Source organism: Giraffa tippelskirchi, chromosome 11, assembly GCF_054371585.1.
Source record: "Giraffa tippelskirchi isolate mGirTip1 chromosome 11, T2T-mGirTip1v1.2.pri, whole genome shotgun sequence".
Classification (NCBI taxonomy): Eukaryota; Metazoa; Chordata; class Mammalia; order Artiodactyla; family Giraffidae; genus Giraffa; species Giraffa tippelskirchi.
In genome coordinates, this window is record NC_137285.1 from 123149269 (window position 1) to 123173789 (window position 24521).

Consider the following 24521-nt stretch of genomic DNA (forward strand, 5'->3'; position numbering starts at 1 on the left):
GATCTCACAACAGTTCTGTGAGGTAGACATTATTGTTTTCATTTTATCAAAAAGAAACGAAATTCAGAAAAGTATCTCCCCTAAGGTTACACAATTAAAGAGCAATAGGACCACGATGCAACTCAGATGTTCTGGCTCCAGACCTGGAGCCCTTTCCAGCAGACTCACCCAAGATAACCATGAGCTAGCCTGACATATACTTCCACTCCTTTTAAAAAGAAAACAGCACGGGGATAATGACTGGAAGGGGGGGGGTGTAATGGGATGCTGCTAATGTTCTGGATATAGCACTAGTTACACAGTTGTGTTCACTTTCTGTAAACTTTCAGGAGCTATATACTTTACAGGCTGTTCTATGTGTGTTATACTTTAAAAAGTAAATACCAGGCAAAATTACAACAGACTAATCAAAATTCAGAAGCATTAAGTTGGATGCCTCAGAACTACATGTATATTTACCTGACTTCTCAAGCAGCAGCTACATATAGGACACCTACCAGTTAATTAAGTACAAAATCCTTGCACACTCAAATACCATATCCACCCACCCACTTCTCCCTACCAAGAACAACTAGGTGATATGAGTGAATCTGTTGGGATTAAGAGCAAGAGAAGCCCAGAAAGGAGCCAAGAGTATATAGTTAATGAAAAAAAAAAGGCACTGAAAAGTAGAACTATCCTGTATCTTCAATGATAAGCTATCTTAATTTCAGAGATAATAAAAATGTGAATAAATAGCCAGTGCCAATTATAAAATGCATTTTAATTTGACTGTTAAAATGTAACAAAAACAAAAGGCATTTAAAAGTAAATGAAATACAATGTTCTAAAATCTCAAGAGGAGTTGAAACTGTAGAACTGTAGGACCATAAACCTGTGGAATGTGAGGCCTAGAAAGGACCTTGGAGACCAGTGTCTCCTGGTACAAGCTCTTCATTTTACAGATGAAAAGACTGAGGCCCTTGTTTAACAGTTGTTAAATGACCTTATTAAATTAAAGCTCACACATCAGAAAGTTTAGAACTACAACTACAAAGTTGGTTCCCTTACTCCTGCATTCTCTTTCCACTACCCAGATACTAAACCCAAGAGAAGATTTACATAACTCTGTTTTTACTTTCATAATTCTTTACTTCATTAACTCACTAAAAAAATTTAAAGTACCTCTTAAAAATCAATTAAGATGAAAAACTACTTAGGAAACTTCATTTTTTACTCAGGAAGTTTATCTTCCTTGTTCTGTAAAACTAATGAAGCAATACAAAGTTAGATAAAAACAAAATTAGCCTCCCATAATCTCTCAGCCTCCAAGTCCTCCCATAAGATAAGAAACATTAGGGACCTCCATGGCGGTCCAATAGTTAGGACTCCACGCTTCCACTGCGGGGGGGCGGGGGGGGGCGGGTAGGGGGTCCATCTCCAGTTAGGGAACTAAGATCCCACATGCTGTGCAGCGCGGCCAAAAATTAAGTTAAATGTACAACTTGAGGGCTTTCAGTTCCTAGACTTATGCATATATCACCATAATTTAAAAAAAAGAAATGTCATCAGATTTTTCCAGGCCCCCAAAATCATAAGCACAAGTATATTTTTTATATTTTAAGAGGATTTTTTTTAAATTTTTCTCTATTTTTCAAAAACTAGGTTTACATATTAACATTGCTCTGCAACTTACTCTTCTCACTTAATAATTGATTATGAACATCCCAAGGGTCAGTAAATAAAATTCTAACTCATACTTAAAAAAACTGTTTAATAACAGTGCATATAAAGGATACACCATAATGTGTTCACATATTTTCCTATTGATGGACATGGATATTTCCAGCGTTAGATTTCAAACAGTGCTATAGTGAATATCCCTGTACATATTTCTTTTCAAATGAAACAAAAAACTATTTCTACACGCACACGTTCCTTGTTGTCCCAAACACGACTGCTTTTTTTCCTATCAACATCCACGCTTTGCACGCTCACTGAATTCCTCCCTGGGCCCCGTGTGATAACCGAGAATAAAGCAATTTGGAGAATGTCAAGAGAAGACATACGATGGTTACTGTTGGTAAATCAGAATTGGCCTGTCTGGCTGCCTCTCCCAGCCGCCTGCACACAGTGCCCGCCCATCCCCTCATACATGTGCTCCTTGTTCTCAGCCCAGCAGCTGCTTCCAACTCAACTGACATGGGCAGAGCTGGCTTGCCGAATTAATTCTGTGTCACACTCCCAGCCCACCAGCTATCCAAACAAGTGGGAAGGAGGGAGAAAACATTATTACCATGAAATAATAAAGAAGTACACAGAGTAAAATGCAAAACACCCCATCTGTCAAACTTTTAACCCATGTTTGCCAATGGCACTCCCTTCCTCAGAAGTACCACTGTTAGAAGTTTGTTGTATAACCTTTCAGACTTTTCCTAAGCATGCACACACATGCACATATGTATGGATACAAGTGTGTGTATTTAGACAAAGTGTGTGTGTGTTTGGTCTACCTACCTGCAGTCATACTGTATAATTTGTATTATGAAAGAATGCTACAGTGATAAATAGTGAACCTTTTTACATACAAGCTAATATTTCTCTAGGATATGTACCAATAATTGGAATTGATGAAGTCTGTGCATGTTAAACATTGATAAATAAGTACTCCCAAATTAGCATCCAAAAAAAGTGTACCAATTTATAGTTCCATTAACAGAATATAAAAATTCCCTTTTCAACACCCTTCCAACAATAGATGTTATTTTTTTATTTTACCAATATAAAGGATAAAAAGCAATATAGTCTTGTTTTAATTTACATTTTCCTGATTTCCAGAAAAGTTAAATATCCTTATGTATAATCAATCATTCTTATTTTTAATAGAAATAATTACCATTTTGAATTTAAACATGAGAACTCAGAGAGGCTAAGGTGACATAGCTAGTAAGTAGCAGACCTCAAAGCTAAATTTTTCAACAACTTCTCATCAAAGCTAGGCCTTCTGACAATCTAAAGTAGTCTCCATGACCCAGAGGTCACCAACCTATGCCTGATGGCCAGTTGCCCCTAATTTGTAAATCAAGTTTTACTGGAATATAGCCATGCCCATTCGTTTATGTAATGTCTATGGCTACACTTCACTTCACCAATGGCAAAGGTGAACAGTTGGAACTACATGGCCTGCATAACAAAAAAGATTTATACCCGGATCTAAACAAAACAATTTAACACCTGAAGAAAAATTTCATAATGAGATTAACTGTTGTCCAATTGACTGGAGTGTGGCTATGTTAGAGAGTGTGGCTCATTTTAAAATAAATTTATATGCAGTATCAGTCTAGAATATAATACTGAAGAAAAGAATCCAAAACACTCAAAAGAAGTCAAAAGACATTCTTCTACTTCTTGTTTGGAACACTACCCTAAAGGGTTTTTTATGTGCTATTCTTCATCCTCCTTGTCTCTTTAATTCCAACTGATAAGAAACAGATCCAGTTCCTAAGGTCCTTCAGTGACATGGATAAGCAATGTAGCTCCCACTCATACACTAGGATAATATGAAACCAAAGGAAGCCCCACTCTCTCTGCTAACTATCCCTTCCCCTCCACTACCACCACATTAGAGATGTCTCTCCTTCCCTTTTGCTTAGAGAGAGAAGATTCACTAGGAAGCAGCTAACATTTCCAGTATGTCTAGCCAACGGCTAACAGCTAGGGTCCTGGGACTTCTTCCCTGGTGATCCAGTGGCTAAAACTCTGAGCTCCCAAAGCAGGGAGCCCTGGTTGAGGAACTTGATGCCACATGCCACAGCTAAGAGTTCACATGCGGCAACTCAAGCTCCTGTATGCCACAACTAAGACTGGGCAGAGCCAAACAGGTAAACAAACAAAAATATGAAAAAAAAAAAAAAAGTTAGGGCCCTGATTTTTGTGAGAAAAGGAAGCTGATTCTCGCTTTCTAGACCCTACCCCTCTGAAGATCCTGGCCATAAAAGTAAGTAATTTCAACTGGGAATTTTAGGCCATTCAGTTCCTGTAGGGCAGATGGGGAAAGTGCCACTATCATTTTATAAATGGGGAATTGAGGGTAACTTATCCTTTCATTTCCAAAGGTCATTTTAGCAAATAGGACCTTCACACAATGACACCTCCACCCACTTTCTCCTTCTATCCTCTCCCAAATGTTGATCTTATATAACAATGGCAAAGCAGCTGACTTTATATAATAATATGCTACAAGGGAAGCCCATTAATATGTATAAAATTACATAATTTAATATAATAATGGAAATATAACAATCTAGGATTTCAATTGAGAAACTAATGATTAAAAAAGGAACAGGGCATTTTCTTATGTAAGTAATCAGGCATTCTTTAAATGAGTCTCTGGAAAGGAATTTGGCAATACATATCAAGAACCTAAAAAATGTTCATATTCAAACATGCTAAGTGAAATAAACTAGACAAAAAGGGACAAAAATGGTATGATCCCATTTATGAGGTACCTAGAATGGGCAAGTTCATAGAGACAGAAAGTAGAACAGAGGTTACCAGGGTCTGGGGGAGGAAGGAATGGGAACTATTGTTCAATGGGTACAGAGAATCTGTCTGGGATGATCAAATGTCCTGGAAATGAATAGCAGTGATGATTGCACAACACTGTAAATACACTTAATGCCACTGAATTGTACACCTAATTATGAATTTAACATGTTAAAATGGTAAATTTTGTTATGCATATTTTACAAAAAAATTTTAAAGTGAGACTGCTAAAAAAAAGTTTGGTGTTCTTTGATCAAATAATTCCATTCACAGCAATAAAAGTTTAGAAAATTATCTGAAATATAAATACATATATAGGTACTAATATAATTATTTAACATTTTGAAAAACTGGAGAAAAATAAATATCTAACAATAACTCAAGTAAATTAAGATACATGCATATGATGAAGCCTTATGCAGTCATTAAAAATATTTTAAATAATTTAAATGACACGAGAAATGTTGAATTTTAAAAGCAGTATATATAGTGTTAGTGGGTATGACCATTTATTTTTTAAACTACATATACAAATGTGTATGTGATACATATACACACATCTGCACACTTGTATGAATGTGCATGTGTACATTTATAAGGAAACAGGTCAAATAATGTTTATTTCTGATTTGTGGAATTATGGATCACTCTTACTTTCTCCCTTAAAAACCTTATTTTTCAAGTTTTCTAAACTGTACCATGACATACAATCAGGAAAATTTAATTTCACATCATTTGACCCAGTAATTCACTTGCAGACATAAATCATGATAACAAAAAATACTGACCAAAACTTATGCATAATAATGTTCATGCGAAGATACAACAGAAATTACTAATAAATTATAAAGTAGTAAAAACTATTATTAAGTCATTGTTACCTCTGTAGAGTAAGATTAGGATAAAGGGTGAAGTGCAAGGGACTTACTTATTATATATATACTACTTTTATAATTTGTATCAAAGTATTACAGTATTGTTTAAAATAGAAAAAACTGAAAGCACTATAAAAATCCTATATGATTAATGGATAAAGAAGATGTGATACATATATACAATGGAATATTACTTAGCCATAAAAAGGCTGGGAAAAATTGGGTTATTTTTGGAGATGTAGATGGACCTAGAGTTTGTCATACAGAGTGTTAAGTCAGAAAGAGAAGAACAATTATCGTATATTAAGGATACATGTAGAATCTAGAAAAAATGGTGCACATGAACCAATTTACAGGGTAGGAATAGAGACAGAGACATAGAGAATGAACATGTGGACATGGGGGGGGAGGGGGAAGGTGGCGCAAATTAGGAGATCAGGATTGAAATATATATACTACCATGTGTAACACAGATAGCTAGTGGGAAGCTGCTGTAGAGCACTGGGCCTGCAATGCAGGAGACCTGAGTTTGATACCTGGGTCAGGAAGATCCCCTGGAGAAGGGAATGACTACCCACTCCAGTATTCTTGCCTGGAGAATTCCATAGACAGAGGGGCCTTGCGGGATACAGTCCATGGGGCCTCAAAGAGTGAGACACAACCGAGCAACTAACACACACACACATATAATGAAAACCAATGGGAAACAGAGAAAAAGCAGAAGACAAAATTGTAAGTACTATATGACCTGGACTACTCCACAGAGAAATATGCACAGGTACAAAATACTAAAATGAAAATAAGTGGTTTTCTCCAGATGGTACAGTTATGGATGATTTTAGCTTTTTATTTATGTATTTTTTTCTGTATTTTTCATATTTCTTACAATGATTATATACTATTTTTCAACCAGTTCAAAAAAATGTCGTGGGTTTCCACTATACAATCAGAAGTTGACCCCTTATGATGGGTTTTATCCTCAAAGAATAAGCAATAGTAAGCAACCTATGAAACAAGACTGCATGATATATATGTCTAAGAAAACCTTCATCTTTGAGTGGTAAGGAAAGCTCAGTCTAAAGGGACACTGCTGACTACTTCCTGTCTTCTTGCTTTCGGAGGAAATGGCAACCCACTCCAGTACCCTTGCCTGGAAAATCCCATGGACGGAGGAGCCTGGCAGGCTACAGTCCATAGGGTCACAAAAAGTTGGACACGACTGAGTGACTTCACTTTCTTTTCTTTCTTAGAAAATATAACTAAGGAATAAAGTACCTAAACATTAGATGCCTGACAAACTTTGTACTTTAAGAACCAAGACTACCACCTTCTCAACCCTGAGATCTAAGACCTTACGCCTGAAAAACAGATCAAAACCTAAATCACACGGCTGGAATTGTGTCACTCCTTATCCAAAACACTCATGAGCTAACTTCATGCAGAATAAAATCCAAATCTCTTAGTATGACTCTTACTGTTCTTTAAGATCCAACCAAACATCTTTTCCGGCCTCATTTCCAGCTCATTCCTCCAAAATATCTTCTATCTCAGGAACACTTTTCCCAAATATGCCAAACACTTCCCAAGGCTCTGTCCTGCTGCCATTCTGTGACCTCCTCCAAAATGCCCTTCTAAACTTAAGGAATTCTAGGATTTCCCTGGTGGCTCAGGGTAAAGAATCTGCCTGCCAATGCAGGAGACACAGGCTCAATCCCTGATACAGGAAGATCCCAGGTGCCACGGAGCAACTAAGACCATGCGCTACAACTATTGAGCCTGTTCTCTAGAGCCTGGGAACCATTACTACTGAAGCGGGTCCCTAGAGCCAGTGCTGTGCAACGAGAAGCCACCGAGATGACAAGCCCGTACACAGCAACTAGAGAGTAGCCCCTACTCTCCAAAACTAGAGAAAAACCCTTGGAGCAAGGAAGACCCAACACAGCCAGAAATAAATAAATAAAATTATAAACTTAAGGAATTCTAATTCACCCTTTACAACCTGGTTCAAATGCTTTCTCCCTTCAGAGGCTCTCCGTGTTCCCCCCAATTCAGGAACAACGCTGTTGTCTTCTCTATATGCTCCCATATTGCTTGTTCCTCTACACACTTCATTTCATTCCTCCTCAGGTCGACACTAGCTGCATATATGTTTCACTTGACTAAGCTCCTGAGGAGCAGAAACCATCTTATTCACCTATCAGCTCCATTCCAGCACAATGCTTGCACACCACAGGTGCTAAATAATGCTGCCCGACTGAATGACAGCCAACTGGCCCTCTTCTAATGCATTCTTTCAGTGAAGCCAGTGAAGCCGAACTGTCAGAGAGGACAAGCCCTCTAATTTAAAGCCACATACCTAGGCAAGAGTGACCAGCAAAAAGCTGTCATGCGCCTGCCACTTTAAGGGAACTGGCAAGCTGACTGTGTTTACACAATCCTAATTAAAACTAAAGGGCACTGAGGGAAAGAAGAGAAACAGATTAAGAGGTGTGGATACTACAGGTCACCTCTTCCTCTGTTGGGAGCCCAAATCTCGAAGCCTAGTACCCAGCCAGCTCACCAAGCAGCCTATTCTCTGGCTGCTTGTCGCCCTAGGATCTGAGTATTGAAAAGCAACTGATTAGGCCACTTCAGTCTCTCCAGCAACTGGCTCTGCTTTTAGGTATTTAATTTCTAATTGTAGTTACACAGGGCCTTTTCTCTAAATGAATCCCAAACCGCTCCAATCATTAAGACAATCTCTTTAAAGAGAGGCTTGAAATTAACAACAGCAGGGAACAAAGTCTCTAAACCATCTAAATCACAATATCCACACTGTCCATTTTGATGACATTCACCCCCACCTCCTTCAAACAATAGGTCCTACCAGGGAACAGCTACTTCTCTCAGGACCAGCAAGTCCTGTGACTGTTTTTCAGGAGAAAGCTCCCAGGGCCTGCTTCTCATTAAATAGCTGCTTCACATTTGATCACTCAGCTGTGACTGTGAGTAGTCAAGTCACTATAATTCAAGTACTAAAAAGAAATTCCACTTCTACCCCTTGTCTAATAGTCAAGCAGCTTAGAACAAACAGATCCTTCCCCACCTCAAACCTCCTTTAGCCTACCTGGTTTCAGATCTGGAACTGTTACTATCTAAATTTTTCCATATATAAATGTAGAAAACATGGCTTTAAGAAAGAGAATTGCGAATGATCACAGAGTGTCTTGGTGACAGAATCTTTTGACTAGGATGCCTAACACCTTATTTTTCTGACTAGTTATCAATAAGACCACCACTGCCTGACACAGATTCAAGGGTATTACAGACAGCCTAACTGAAATGCATTGGAGAGCCCCTCTGCTTTGACCACCCCCTTCCCAACAACCCCCACTGTCTCTCAAAGTGCTGACCAAACCTAGTAAGTAAACAACAACAAAAAATCAAGTAACTTGATACATCATTTCTCCTGCAAAAGCATGGAGCTACCAAATCATCTGCTTCAGCCCGCCACCTGGGAAGCATCCTGATGCACCATGGCGTGCTTATGAGCAGTGGCTGCTGCAGCCTGCAGAACTTGTGGCTGTGGGTCTCCTGGAGCTGGGACCACAGTGCCTCCTCAGTTGCAGTGTTCCACAGCAACATGTTCCAACACTTTTTGGCACTCAACACATTTGTGATTTGGGAGGACTTCCACGAGAAAGGCTAATTTTCTCCACTATCTAGTCACCTTGACCTAGAAGTAAGCATACGCACAGTGAGTATAAAGGAAGTGACACCCTTTTAAACAAACCTTTCCAATCTTGTTAAATCAAATGAAGATGGTAATCAAAATAGTCTAAAGTTTACAAATACTCCTTTGAGAACTGCCTTTTAAACAATTATACTGATTTATAATCACACATTATATAATCATAGATTTTGGCCCTGGAAGAAATCTTCCAGATCATATAAACTGCTTATTTTTACATATGAGAAAACTCTAGTCCACTGGGGTTAGGCAGTTGGTCCCTGATCACACAGCTGGTGAGCAGTAATCAGGACTAGAAACCTAGTCACCCTAACTCCTAGCATAAGCCACAAACATATCCTAATCCAGGCACCTCCCCCTTCCTGTTCCTCACTGTTGTCTTTAACTCAGGACACTACAGCATACCAAGAATGGTTTTGAAACCCAGTTGCTAAGAAATGATAGCTTAAGACCAGAACTTCTCTGTAGTCACTCCCTATGAGTTTGAGCCTTCATTTGATATCTAGTTCAGAAGAATTCTGGGTAAACTACCTCACAACAGGGGTCAGTGAGACCCCCTGAGACACTCCCCCCCCACCAGCTAGAATATATTTATTAAACATCTCTGCCCACCTCCTGCAGTAACCTTCAAGTAAGTGAAAGAGGTTACTTAGAAGGACCTGGATCAAGGAAAAAGAAAGCAGCAGAAATCCTGTTCGAGGAAAAGCTGACCTATGAAAAAGCAGAGAGAGGGCAGGGACAATCTTGACTTACCTCCTGGTGAACAGCTTTCTCAGGTTGGGACAAAGCGATCCCTGGTAATCTGGCTTATAACTAGCCTCAACCCAGGGAAGGGGCAAAGGGACAGGAATGCTGTTCATTCCCCCATCTCACCGAAGAGCTGTGGGTCAGCTCGGCCTCGCATCACCCTGGGCAGCCCCAGCACTCTGTAGATCAGACAGCCACCGGAAGAAAAGCCACGCAGCCTAGGTCAGTGGGGTGAGTCAGTGACAGAGCAGGAGGAGTCACTGGGGCAGAAAGTCTGGCCTCCTGTGGCAAGACAGCCCAAACCACACCCCAACATGGTCAGCACAGGGAAGACTCTGCCCTACTAGAATTCCAGTCTCCACAGCAGGAAAGGTCCTTCCTCAAGAGACTCCGTACCATTCATATTTCCAAAGGTGGCCCACCTGCTCAAAAACCTTCCATGGTTTTCTTCCTTAAGCACCATATTCAAATTCTTTGGCTTAACTTCCCAAGCCCTCCATTACATGGCCTCAAGTCATTTATTCAACCTTATTTCTCACTATTCCACAGTGTGTACACTCTGAACTAATCAAGCCAGTCTTCCCACTTCTCTCATGAGCCAAGCCCTTTCTCATTTCCATGCCTTTAGTTATCCAGCAGTGGTAAATTCAAGCCCCTTCCGGGGTTTGGCAGGTAATAGAAATGAATGTTCCAGTGAGGCACCGAGAAAAACTAGGAAGTGCAGCCCCCACCCTAATGGCATTCAAATATTTTCATTCAAGTTATTTATGCAATATTGCACTATGAGCATCACAGTAACATTTTAAAGAGTTATCAATACTCTTTCTAGCTTTCATGTAAGAAAACTTCCCTAAGGTTAGGCAGCTGGGAAAATGCTGAGCACAGTCTCCAGGCCTATCTGAAACCAAAGCAAAAGCTCTAAACTATTAGGCTTCCCAGCAGTACAAACACCATGGAAGATACAGAGCTCTAAACTCTGAAGAGGAAACTCACTTTTCACTTTTCATGATATATAACTTTAGTAGCAGGATGAGAAGTCCAAAGGGCAGTTTGTCTAACCATACTCCAACTGCCCCAAAATTCTGTCCATCTTCCAAACCCCATCTTCCTGCTAAAGTCCTGGTTCCTCCAGGTCCTACTGAACTCCACTCAATTTCTGTGGGGCTTACAGATCAGAAAACATAATCAGGTGCTAAATTATATACTGTCCTGTAAAACTGAACACTGCTTCCCTGTGTTTTCTAGCTTCACTATCAAACTACTGTACTAACCTATCTAGTTCTACCAAAAAATGTTGATCCTGAATTTAATCAAGAGGAAATACTCATAAAAATCCAAATTAAGAGGCATTCTGCAAACAACTTACTTGAACTCTAAAGAATGTCAATAATATGACAGACAAAAAGGCATTCAAGATTAAGAGATTTAAAAACTGTTCAAAATTGAGACTTCCCTGGTGGTCCAGTAGTAAAGAATCTGCATTGCAATGCAAGGGATGCAGGTTAGATCCCTGGTGGGGGGCGGGGGGGGGCGAGACACGGGACTAAGATCCCACATGCTGTGGAGCAACTAAGCCATTGCACCACAACTACTGAGCCCATGTGCCAAAACTAGAGAGTCCATGAAACACAACAAAAGATCTCGCATGACACAAGTAAGACCCAATGCAGCAAATAAACAAATTTTTTTTTAATTGCTCAAAGTTAAAGCATACTAAGGGCATGACAAAGTCATGACAACTAACACATGCATGATCTTTCAATGGATCTTGAAATAATAAAAAAGCCTATGAAAGACATCACTGGAAAAACCAGAGCAATCTGAACGAGTATTGTACTGAACGTACTGAATTTCTGAGTGTAATTTTATTGCGGTTAGCATAAGAAGATATTCTTATTTTTTCAGCAAATACTTGCTGAACTATTTAAGGGATGAAGTAACATGAAGTGCACATCTAACAGTCAAAAGGTTCAGAAAATGAAGGACAGAGGCCAAAACAGCAAAATGTTAACAATCAGTGAACCTAGGTGAAGAATATAGGAACATTTGTTACATTATTCCTGTAAAGTATCTGTAAGTTTGAAGAGCTTGGGGAGTAGGTAACTCCTGTATTTTCTATATATTATATATATATGTATGTATCTGTGTGTATATATATAAGTATATATAGGTATACATATATATCTTTAAATACTCAGCTCTGTGAGAGGTGAAATAGACACACATTATGTATTTGCTCACTGCACAAGGCAACTGGGGTCAGCAAACCAGACAGAGTCCACTTGGCAGCATTGCATGAGGGGTACAGCAGCAAACTTTAGGTGAACCAGAAGCTTCCCTCAAACTCACATCGTCATGCCATAAGCAAGACCGAAAAGTAGGCAGTCAAAGCTCTTGTTACCTCATCCCTCATTGAGACCATCCAGAAGTCAGACACTCGGCAAATGCCCCCTTACAGGGCAGAATGCAGTTGTTACCCACACATAAGACAAAGGCTCTGTATCCACCTTACCACAGGATACCCAAAACTTGAGAGCCTGCAAAGTGTCTCTGGCCAGTCACAGGAAGGCATTCAAGTGGTCAAATAAATATGCCTGAAATATATGCATGGTCTTTACTCCTCACCAGACAAACCAGTCCTTAGCTGCAATAAGGCAGAAGAAATCTGCAAGGCTGAATCACTGGCATTTCCTGCACTGACTTCAAAGAAACTGGTCCTTAAAGAGGACAGAAAGGGCAGCTGACAGAGCCGCCAACAGAGGCCTCAGCCTAGCAGCATGCTGTGCAATATGCGTCCTCTCCCCTCCTCAGACACCAGATCATTTTACTTCTGCCAAGTGGTCCCTTATTAGGGTGACTGACTGCCCAACGGCCAGCCCTTAACCTTGACTCTCTCCTCCCCTCATTGACAGCCAAGATTCTGTCCCTTCCGGATAGCTCCTCCCGCAATTTAGCAGAAAGTCTAGTCAAAACTATTCTCCCCAAACTTCCATCAATTGAAGTAAGATCTCTAGAGGTATAACATTCAGCTTGCTTCTCAAACCTACCGTATTTAGCGTGTTTTACCAAAGATAGAATGTAACATGTAAGATTGGTTTGTTAAACTCTGGAATTGTAAACTGTGAAGAAAAGAAAATACAATGTTTTTAGATTTGATACACAAAAAGATCTTAACAGGTTTGATGTACCAAAAATAGCAAATGTATCATTTAATAGGATTAAATATAAAGCTCTGCATTTAGAATAAAAGAAATCAATCAAACTAATAGAGGATGGTAGAGACCTGGTACATAGTTCATACTGAAAAGGTTGCCTTTGGGGGGGCGAGGGGGGCAAGGAAGGCTGCCTATGGTGGGAGGAGAGGCCATACACTCTTGCAGGAAGCATGAATCTGACAGAGCTACCCAAAACATCAATCCAGCTCAGGTCATGTTAGTAGAAGACAAATCTATGTCCCACCTCTGAAAAGCAAAGGTTACATGCAGAGGAAGAATGATAACCAACCTGGTGAAATGTCTGAAATTCATAGCATGAAACATGAAAACTTTTTCAAATATATGCACGCTCGTCACACAGATGAGGAGAAAGACTTATATGACCCCTTGCAAGAAGACAAAACCAGAACTAGCAAGTGGAAGTCAGAGGAGGATAGATTCTGGTTTGACGTGGGGGAGGAACTCTCAGCACAACAGAGAAGTTAAGAATGTATGTTACAGAACCCAGAATGCTTGGATCAGAACACCGACTCCACCTCTTACAAACTGTATGGCTTTGGGTAAACTAAGTTATAGCAACAACAACAGTATGATAGAGCTTTGGGAAGCAGTTCATGTAAAGTGCTTAGAACACACTCACATATAATGTGAGTGCCTGGCTCACATTATATGCTGAAAAAAAAAAACAAAGTCAGCTATGGCTGTTACTGACTGCTGATATAATGAACCAGGTAACCTGAAAATCTTCCTACTAAATGTGCCTGAAAATGCCTAGAAAAACAGAATAAAAACGCTTTTTGACTTGCTAGTTAAATTACTGTCTCTTAGAACCACACCTACCCTGTGGTTATGGTCTGCTCCGTGTTGCTGGGGCTTGGACTCTTCCAATACCACTTCACCTTTGCCAGCTGGCTCCCAGTTAGCGTCTGTTAACGGGGTACAAACAGGAAAAATCGAAGGCAGGAGGAGGCTGCCAGGGACTTCCTTCTTCCTGTGGCTCTCTGCTCCTGACAACTGCAGTTGGTTTCTCCCTGCTTCCTTCTAAACTCCCTCTTCAAGGCACCAGAGCAGGGCTCACCCAAACCTGGCTCCCCTAGGCCCCTCCTGTAGGCTCCTGAGACACCAGCAGGAGCCAGGCAATGCCTTCTCCTCAGAGAATCCAGGCGCAGTCCCACCAGGTCCCTCCAGAATTCTAAGTTCTGCCAACCCCAACCTTCTCCCTTTGTTTTTCAGTCCTAGATGAAGCAGCCGCTTAATGCAGCTGTAATACAAGTTACTTAAAGAATCCCCTTTTTGCTCTTTCAGCCCTCCAACAAAGGTTTAAACTAAATCCCTTTACTGAATTCACTCTCTTAAAATACCTGTGTGTGGTTTCTATTTTCCTGATAGAAAATAGACTGATAGAAAAAATCTACAAAAAAATCTATCTTCTGCCACTAGATAAACTGAACTCACAAGAAAGTAAAAGAAATCCCAGGAAACAGAAACAAAAGAAGCTGAAAATTGGATTAGTGAGGCATAGCTGTCCTAGCAATGTAAGGAATCTGTGACCTCCTCATACTTCAGATCTTGAGCCCATAAAAAGCAACTGAGATCTCTGTATAAAGGCTGCGTGTGTGTGCTAAGTTGCTTCAGTTGCGTCTGACTCTTTGTGACCCTGAGACCCTCGGTAAAGAGAGACTAGGAAAAAAAAAGAAAAAAATCTGTCCACAGGAAAATAAGGAAGGTTGCCTTACGAACATAGTAAACTGGGAGGAAAAAAAACTTTCCAGAATTAATAGCCTGGGTGCACACAAGAAGTGGATTTGGAATTTAAAAATTTATACTAAATCTGTGGCCTAGAAATCTACAAGTAAAGAAAAATTACAGACATTTTAACCCCAGGCTGGGAACAGCCTTGAGTTCCCAAAGAAGCAAATACAAAGTTGTAGCAGGAAACACACAAATGGCCAATAAATACATGAAAAGATGTTCAACATCATCAGGAAAATGCAACTAAAAACCGCAATAACACTATATCTCCATGAGAATGACTAAAATTAAAAAGACTTACTATACCAAATGTTGGTAAGAAAATAAAGAAACCAAAGCTCTCAGATACTGCAATGGGAACATAAAATAGTACAAGCACTTTGGAAAACTGGTCATTTCTTAAAAATACCTTGCCATATGACCCAGCCATTTCACGCCAAAGAGTCAGGAAAATGTATGTTCACTCAGATTTGTACATGAATGCTCATGGCAATTTTATTCACAACAGCCAAAAACTGCCAACAGCCCAAGTGTCCATCAACAGTAAATGATATACCAGTCAGAATGACCATCATCAAAAAATCTACAAATAATAAATGCTAGTGAGGGATGTGGAGAAAAGGGAACCCTCTTGCATAGTTGGTGAGAAAGTAAATTGATACAGCCACCAGTATGGAGATTTCTTAAAAAACTAAGAATAAAACTACCATATGACACAGCAGATCCACTACTGGGCATTTACCCTGAGAAAGCCACAATTCTAAAAGATACATGTACCCCAATGCTCATAGCAGCACTATATACAAAGGCCACTGTTTACAAAGGACAAGGAAGCAACCTAAATGTCCATCAACAGATGAATAGATAAAGAAGGTGTGGTACATAATTATAATGAAATATTACTCAGCCATAAAAAGGAACAAATCTGAGTCACCTGTAGTGAGGCGGATGAACCTAGAGCCTGTTATACAGAGTGAAGTAAGTTAGAAAGAGGAAAACAAGTACATATTAACACATATATATGGAATCTAGAAAAATGGTACTGATGAACCAATTTGCAGGGCAGCAACAGAGACACAGACATAAGAGAACAGACTTGTGGGCACAGTGGGGGAAGGAGAAGGTGGCACTGAAACATATACATTACTATATGTAAAACAGATAGCCAGTGGGGAAATGCTATATGATAAAGGGAGCTCAATCCAGTGCTCTATGACAACCTAGAGGGGTGGGATGGGGTGGGATGGGGTGAGAGGTGGGAGGGAGGTTCAAGAGAGCGAGGACATATGTATACCTATGGCTGATTCATGTTGATGTATGGCAGAAACCAACACAATATTGTAAATATTACAATAAAAATAAATTAAAAAGTAAATGATAAACAAAACTGTATGACATAGTCATGCAAAGGAAGACTACTTAGCAACAGAAAGTAACAAATTACTGATATATGCACTAAATACATAAATCTCAAATGCATTACACTGCCTGAAAGAAAACAGACTCAAACATATACTCTGTATATATTTTCTAGATAAAATTCTAGAAAACACAAACTAATCTACAGTAATTAGATTACTTGGTTCTTGGGGGCCAATGATGAACTGTAAAGAGGCATAAGGAAACTTTTGGGAGTTACGGGAATGCTCTGTATCATGACTGGGGCAGCTTTTTCTAAGTGTATAAATCTGTCAAAACTTTTTACTTTAAATAAATTTTATTGTACATAAATTATAACTAAGCAAAGTTGATTAAAAAAAAAAAAGCTTTTCTTGAGAGAACTGACCTCAACTCAAGCTACACAAAACTAACATAGGAGTTCCCTGGTGGTCTAGTGGTTAGAATCCGCCTGCCAACACAGAAGACACGGGTTCCATCCCTCCTCTGGAAAGATTCTACATGCTGCAGGCAACTAAGCCCAAGTGCTGCAACTACTGAAGCCCAGGCACCTAGAGCCCATGCTCCACAACAAGAGAAGCCAGCGCAATGAGAAGCCTATGCACCGCAAAGAGGAGCCCCCACTCGCCACAACTAGAGAAAGCCTGAGAGCAACAATGAAGACCCAGTGCAGCCAAAAATAAATAAATAAATAAATAAACATGTTTTTTAAAAAGGCCACCATAGATGATACTCCTTTGAATGAGCTCACAATCCAAAATTATAAAATACTTGAGGAAACAATCCATCATGACCAGAGTCATTAAAGCAAATGGCAGGATCACTTCCCCCAAACTTCAGAAAACAGAACACATTAAACTTATTTAAAGTTATTATAGAAGAATTGGAAACACAAGACAAAAGCAAGATACCATGAAACAGACAGCCAGATTTGAAAATGAACCACAGTACTTGTAGAAATGAAAAACTTAGCTAATGAAAATAAGAATTCAAAAAGTAAACTAATTCTAGCTTAAATGAAATTATCCAGAGGTAACAGAGAAACATAGAGATGGAAATTATAAAGAATAAGAGATGTGGAGGACAGAATTAGAAGGCTCTGCTGCTGCTGCCGCCACTAAGTCACTTTAGCTGTGTCTGACACTTCATGACCCTATGGACTGCAGCCCACCAGACTCCTCTGTCTGTGGGATTCTCCAGGCAATACTGGAGTGGTTTGCCATACCCTCCTCCAGGGGATCTTTCCAACCCAAGGATCAAACCCCAGTCTCCTGTGTCTCCTGCACTGCAGCTGGAATCTTTACCGCTGAGCCACCGGGGAAGCCACTAGAAGGCTCAAAATAAGTTAAATATGAGATCAGGGAGAGGCACTACTTAAAGAGGCATATGCCAAAAAATGGACAACCTAAGAGAAATGGACAAATTCCCGGAAATATACAACCTCCTAAGACTGAATCAGGAAGAAACAGAAAATATGAACAGACCAATTACCAGTAATAAAATCAAATTGGCAATTTAAAAAACTCCCAATAAACAAAAGTCCAGGACCAGACAACTTCATAGGTGAAATTCTACCAAATATTTAAAGAAGAGTTAACATGTATCCTTCTCAAACTATTACAAAAAATTACAGAAAGCAACACTTCCAAATTTATTTTCAAGGCCAGTGTCACCCAGACACCAAAATCAGACACAGATATCACACAAAAAAAGAAAATTATAGGCCAGTATCATTTTATAGTTGTAAACATTCTCAACAAAATATTAGCAAACCACATTCAACAACACATTAAAAAGATCATACACCATGATCACGTGGGATTTACTCCAGGGATGCAAGGATGGTTCAATATCCACAAATCAATCAATGTAAAACACAATATTAACAAGCGAAAGAATAAAAATCATCTAAATGAATGCAGAAACACTTTTAACAAAATTCAACTTCCATATATGATTTAAAAAAAAGAAAATACCATCAAAGTGAGCCCATAGGGAACATACCTCAACAAAATAAAGACCAGATATGACAAGCCCACAGCTGACAGCATCTCAACAGTAAAAAGCTGAAGGCATTTCCTCTAAGATCAAGAATAAGACAAGGATGCCCAGTGTCACCACTTTTACTCAGCATACTATTGGAAGTCCTAGCCACAGCAATTAGGCAAGAAAAAGAAACCAAATTGGGAAGGAAGAAGTAAAACTGTCACTGTTTGCAGATGACATGGTATTATTGAAAATCCTAAAGGTGCCACCAAAAAACCATTAGAACCAATTAATAATTTCAGTAAAGTTGCAGAATACAAAATTAATATACAGAAATCTATTGTTTCTATACACTAACAAAGAACTATCAGAAAGAGAAATTAAGAAAACAATTTTATTTACAACTGCATCAAAAATAATAAAATACCTAGTAGTAAATGTAAGGAGGTAAAAAGTCTGTACTAAAAGACAGAGGATGAGATGGTTAGATGGTATCACCAACTTGACGGACATGAGTTTGAGTAAGCTCCAGGAGTTGGTGATGGACAGGGAAACCTGGTGTGCTGCAGTCCATGGGTTTGCAAAGAGTCGGACACAACTGAGCAACTGAACTTAAGACAAGACAAGACATCGGCGAAAGAAATTAAAGATGACACTAACAAATGGGAAGATACACCATGCTAATGGATTGGAAGAATACTATTAAAATGAACATACTAGCCTAAGGCATTCTACAAATTTGATGCAATCTCTATCAAAATACCAAGGCAATTTTTCACAGAACTAAAACAAATACTGTAATTCTAGAATTTGTATGGAAACATAAAAGACCTTGAATAGCCAAAACAATCCTGAAGAACAAAACCGTCCTCATGCACTGTTGTGAAGTCAAGTCACTCAGTTGTGTCTGACTCTTTGTGACCCCATGGACTGTAGTCTACCACGCTCCTCTGTCCATGAGATTTTCCAGGCAAGGGTACTGGAGTGGGTTGCCATTTCTTTCTCCAGGGGATCTTCCCAACCCAGGGATCGAACCCAGGCCTCCCACATTGTAGGCAGATGCTTTACCATCTGAGCCACCAGGGAGAGCCATGCACTATTGAGGGGAATGTATATTGGTGCAGCTGCTATATAGGATAGTATGGAAGTTCCTCAAAAAGTTAAAAATAGAACTATTACATGATTCAGCAATTCCACTCCTGGCTGTTTATCCAAAGAAAATGAAAACACTAATTGGAAAAGATGGAGAAGCTCTATACAGTCAGCAAAAACAAGACCAGGAGCAGACTGTGGCTCAGATCATGAACTCCTTATTGCCAAATTCAGACTTAAATTGAAGAAAGTAGGGAAAACCACTAGTCCATTCAGGTATGACCTAGATCAAATCCCTTATGAGTATACAGTAGAAGTGACAAAGAGATTTAAGGGACTAGATCTGATGACAAGAGTGCCTGATAAACTATGGACAGAGGTTTGTGACATTGTACAGGAGACAGGGATCAAGACCATCCCCATGGAAAAGAAATGCAAAAAAGCAAAATGGCTGTCTGAGGAGGCCTTACAGATAGCTGGGAAGAGAAGAGAAGCGAAAAGCAAAGGAGAAAGGGAAAGATATTCCCATCTGAATGCAGAGTTCCAAAGAATAGCAAGGAGAGATAAGAAAGCCTTCCTCAGCGATCAATGCAAAGAAACAGAGGAAAACAACAGATTGGGAAAGACTAGAGATCTCTTCAAGAAAATTAGAGATACCAAGGGAACATTTCATGCAAAGATGGGCTCGATAAAGGACAGAAATGGTATGGACCTAACAGAAGCAGAAGATATTAAGAAGAGGTGGCAAGAATACACAGAAGAACTGTACAAAAAAGATCTTCACGACTCAGATAATCACGATGCTGTGATCACTCACCTAGAGCCAGACATCCTGGAATGTGAAGTCAGGTGGGCCTTAGAAAGCATCACTATGAACAAAGCTAGTGGAGGTGATGGAATTTCAGTTGAGCTATTTCAAATCCTGAAAGATGATGCTGTGAAAGTGCTGCACTCGATATGCCAGCAAATTTGGAAAACTCAGTAGTGGCCACAGGACTGGAAAAGGTCAGTTTTCATCCCAATCCCAAAGAAAGGCAATGCCAAAGAATCCTCAAACTACCACACAATTGCACTCATCTCACACGCTAGTAAAGTAATGCTCAAAATTCTCCAAGCCAGGCTTCAGCAATACAGGAACCGTGAACTTCCAGATATTCAAGATGGTTTTACAAAAGGCAGAGGAACCAGAGATCAAATTGCCAACATCCACTGGATCATTGTAAAAGCAAGAGAGTTCCAGAAAAACATCTATTTCTGCTTTATTGACTATGCCAAAGCCTTTGACTGTGTGGATCACAATAAACTGTGGAAAATTCTGAAAGAGATGGGAATACCAGACCATCTGACCTGTCTCTTGAGAAACCTGTATGCAGGTCAGGAAGCAACAGTTAGAAGTGGACATGGAACAACAGACTGGTTCCAAATAGGAAAAGGAGCACGTCAAGGCTGTATATTGTCACCCTGCTTATTTAACTTATATGCAGAGTACATCATGAGAAACACTGGGCTGGAAGAAACACAAGCTGGAATCAAGATTGCCGGGAGAAATATCAATAACCTCAGATATGCAGATGATACCACCCTTATGGCAGAAAGTGAAGAACTAAAGAGCCTCTTGATGAAAGTGAGAGAGGAGAGTGAAAAAGTTGGCTTAAAGCTCAACGTTCAGAAAATGAAGATCATGGCATCTGGTCCCATCACTTTATGGCAAATAGATGGGGAAACAGTGAAAAGAGTGTCAGACTTTATTTTTTGGGGCTCCAAAATCACTGCTGATGGTAATTGCAGCCATGAAATTAAAAGACGCTTACTCCTTGGAAGGAAGGTTATGGTCAACCTAGATAGCATATTTAAAAGCAGAGACATTACTTTGCCAACAAAAGTCCGTCTAGTCAAGGCTATGGTTTTTCCAGTGGTCATGTATGGATTTGAGAGTTGGACGGTGAAGAAAGCTGAGCGCCGAAGAATTGATGCTTTTGAACTGTGGTGTTGGAGAAGACTCTTGAGAGTACCTTGGACTGCAAGGAGATCCAGTCAATCCAGCCTAAAGTAGATCAGTCCTGGGTGTTCACTGGAAGGACTGATGTTGAAGCTGAAACTCCAATACTTTGGCCACCTCATGCGAAGAGTTGACTCATTGGAAAAGACCCTAATGCTGGGAAGGATTGGGGGCGGGAGGAGAAGGGGACGACAGAGGATGAGATGGTTGGATGGCATCACTGACTCGATGGACATGGGTTTGGGTAAACTCCGGGAGTTGGTGATGGACAGGGAGGCCTGGCATGCTGCGATTCATGGGGTCACAAAGAGACGTGACTGAGCGACTGAACTGAGCTGATATACACTCCTATGTTCATTGCAGCATTATTGGCAACAGCCAAGATATAGAAGCAACCTAAATGCACATGGATAGATGAATGGACAAAGAAGGTGTGGCATACAATCTAATGGAATATTACTCTGTCACAAAACAGAATGAAACCTCGCCATTTGTGACAACATGGATAACATGAACTAGGTGAGTGAAATAAGTCAGACATAGAGACAAATATTGTACAATTTCACTTACACGTGGAATCTAAAAATCAAATGAAAAAACATAACAAAACAGGAAGACTCACAGATACAGAGAACAAGCAGGTGGCTGCTGAGGGAGCAGGATGAGGGGATGAAAAAAATAGGTGAGGGGGACTGAGAGGTGCAAACTGCCAGTTTCAAAATAAGTGAGTCGCAGGCTATGAACTGTACAGTGTGGGGAAAAGGGTCTATAATGTAGCATCTTTGTATGGTGACAGATGGAAAAACATTTTTTTAAAATAAAGAGATAATGACTGGGGATCTTGAGAAAACTGAAAGGTAAGAAACCTCATATTGAGGCATCACTATAAGCCCAAGTAGAATAAAATTAAATTCACACATGTAATGAAATGGCAAAACACAAATGACAAAAAAGAGGATCTTAAAAACAACCAGAAAAAAAGGCAGGTTACATGCAATGAAATGATAGTTAAACAAAAAGCCATAATTTCGGTAAAATGACATTTTCAAAGTGCTGGGGGAAAAATAATTGGAAGCCTAGTACCCAGCTAAACTATCAATCAAGATTGATAAGGAAGTAAAGACATTTTCCAACAGAGTATTTACCACTAACATACTCTCACTAAGAAAACATCTGAAGGGGTAATTCTGTGGCAGTCCAGGGTTAGGACACCATACTTCCATTGCAGGGGGCACAGGTTTGATCCCTGGTGGGAGAACTAAGATCCGACATGCTGCATAATGTGGTCAAAAAAAAAAAAAAAAATCAGAAGTATGTATTCATCTATTTGATGAAAAAGAAGGAATAAAATGCAAGAAATAATGATAAAAAAACAGTAAACATATATGGGTAAAATGAAATAACCACTGAAAGCACAAAACTATGTGTTATTTGTTAGAATTGTTCTAAACATTTGGGGGTGGTCTCATTCTTGGAAATGCTCATTTTGAGTCTGTTTAATGTACACTGTGCTGAAATATAATGGCCTCCAACATACCTACTGACTGTAGCTGCTGCTGCTGCTGCCGCTGCTAAGTCGCTTCAGTCGTGTCCGACTCTTTGCGACCCCATAGACGGCAGCCCACCAGGCTCCGCTATCCCTGAGATTCTCCAGGCAAGAACACTGGAGTGGGTTGCCATTTCCTTCTTCAATGCATTAAAGTGAAAAGTGAAAGTGAAACCGCTCAGTCCTGTCTGACTCTTCACGACCCCATGGACTGCAGCCTACCAGGCTCCTCCATCCACGGGATTTTCCAGGCAAGAGTACTAGAGTGAGTTGCCATTGCCTTCTCTGTTTCCACTCCCATATTCCGCAAATTAAAAAAAAAGAACATTCTAAATAGAAATGTCCCTTATATGAGCTTTTGGTTAAGATCTTCTAGTTTTGGGGAGTATAATTTTTGGCTATGGATTAGGATTCAGGCTTTATAATTAGTCATCATTTGCTTGAATTTGGGCCAAGAAAAGAGTACTTTGGCAGCTTTCACAAAGAAGTATGTGCTTCTTCCTCTGAAGGAGAAAATACCACAGAATCAGAAAGGGAGGAAACACATTCAACCCTGCTGGCTGAAGGCTGCCTTACCTGATTTGAACATTTCCTCTAGCTTCCCATATATTCACAGCAGTCACATCACTTATACTCAAAAATGTGTACTCTTCCAAGATGCTTCCAAGAAACAGCTCACCTGATTTGACCCTCAAAACCCCAGGAAAGTAGATAAGGCAGGTAAATTCATTGTTTACGTATGAAAAAAGTGAGACTCAAAAGAAATTGACTCATCAAAGACGACCCGCACAGCCAACACAATCAATCCCTCCCCTTCACTTAGACCCAACCCACAAAAACCCCCAGAATAGCCAACCATGCACGAGCTATGTAACCGAGGCCAAGCTGAACATAAACCTCAGGCGGCTCATCTGTAATAAACTATAATAAAGCTGTTGCTGCTGCTAAGTCGCTTCAGTCGTGTCCGACTCTGTGCGACCCCATAGACGGCAGCCCACCAGGCTCCGCCATCCCTGGGATTCTCCAGGCAAGAATACTGGAGTGGGTTGCCATTTCCTTCTCCAGAACACGGTACTAATGTGCTGTAAAAGAACAAAGCACAACCACATCAAAAACATGTGTTTTGATAATAAAGCTGTTAGGAATAGTAAAAAGATGATCCATATAAAGGGTGTGGCACGGTGTCTGAAACGTAGTTAGTCCTCAGAAAATGTTTATTATTACTACTACCACTATTGTTAACAATAATAGGCGAAGACTTCCCACTACAGGAACCCTCGGCGACACGTCTTTCAGGAACCTGCATTACCCACACCCGCGTCGCCCCCCGACACAATTCCACGGACACGCCCCCAAACAGACCCTCCCCCTAAGCCCGCCCGGCACCTCCCTCTCGGACAAGGCCCTTTCCTTACAAACCTTACCCTCGAAAGACTCTCCCCAGTCAGGCTCGCTTATGAAGGCGGCCTTCCGCCCGCACCCGCCTCTTCACCTCTTTTAGACTCGGGCGTCCCTGCAGGCACCCCAGCCGCACGCTAGTAGCGGGCCCGCGCCTATTACCTGGCCGCGCGCTCCCGCTCCGACTCTCACTTCCCCAGGATCGCCCTCTCGGGCCCGCGCCAGCGCTGTGAGCGCACAATTAGTTTAAACTATGGCC

The 24521-nt window shown here is 40.3% G+C and overlaps 1 protein-coding gene across 7 annotated transcripts in view; it reads right to left on the reverse strand.

Annotated features, from left to right (window-relative positions):
- NUMA1 (nuclear mitotic apparatus protein 1) overlaps nucleotides 1-24480 on the reverse strand; it is a 72303-nt gene extending 47823 nt beyond the window's left edge. For 4 of the 7 annotated variants that reach the window (XM_081539397.1, XM_081539394.1, XM_081539388.1 and 1 more), the window contains exon 1: nucleotides 24425-24480. The gene's annotated coding sequence lies outside the window, so the exon portion shown is untranslated. Of the gene's footprint in view, nucleotides 1-24288 lie in introns of all 7 variants that reach the window. The other 3 variants (XM_081539398.1, XM_081539390.1, XM_081539401.1) reach the window with 2 other exon arrangements.
- Between the last annotated feature and the right edge of the window lie 41 nt (nucleotides 24481-24521).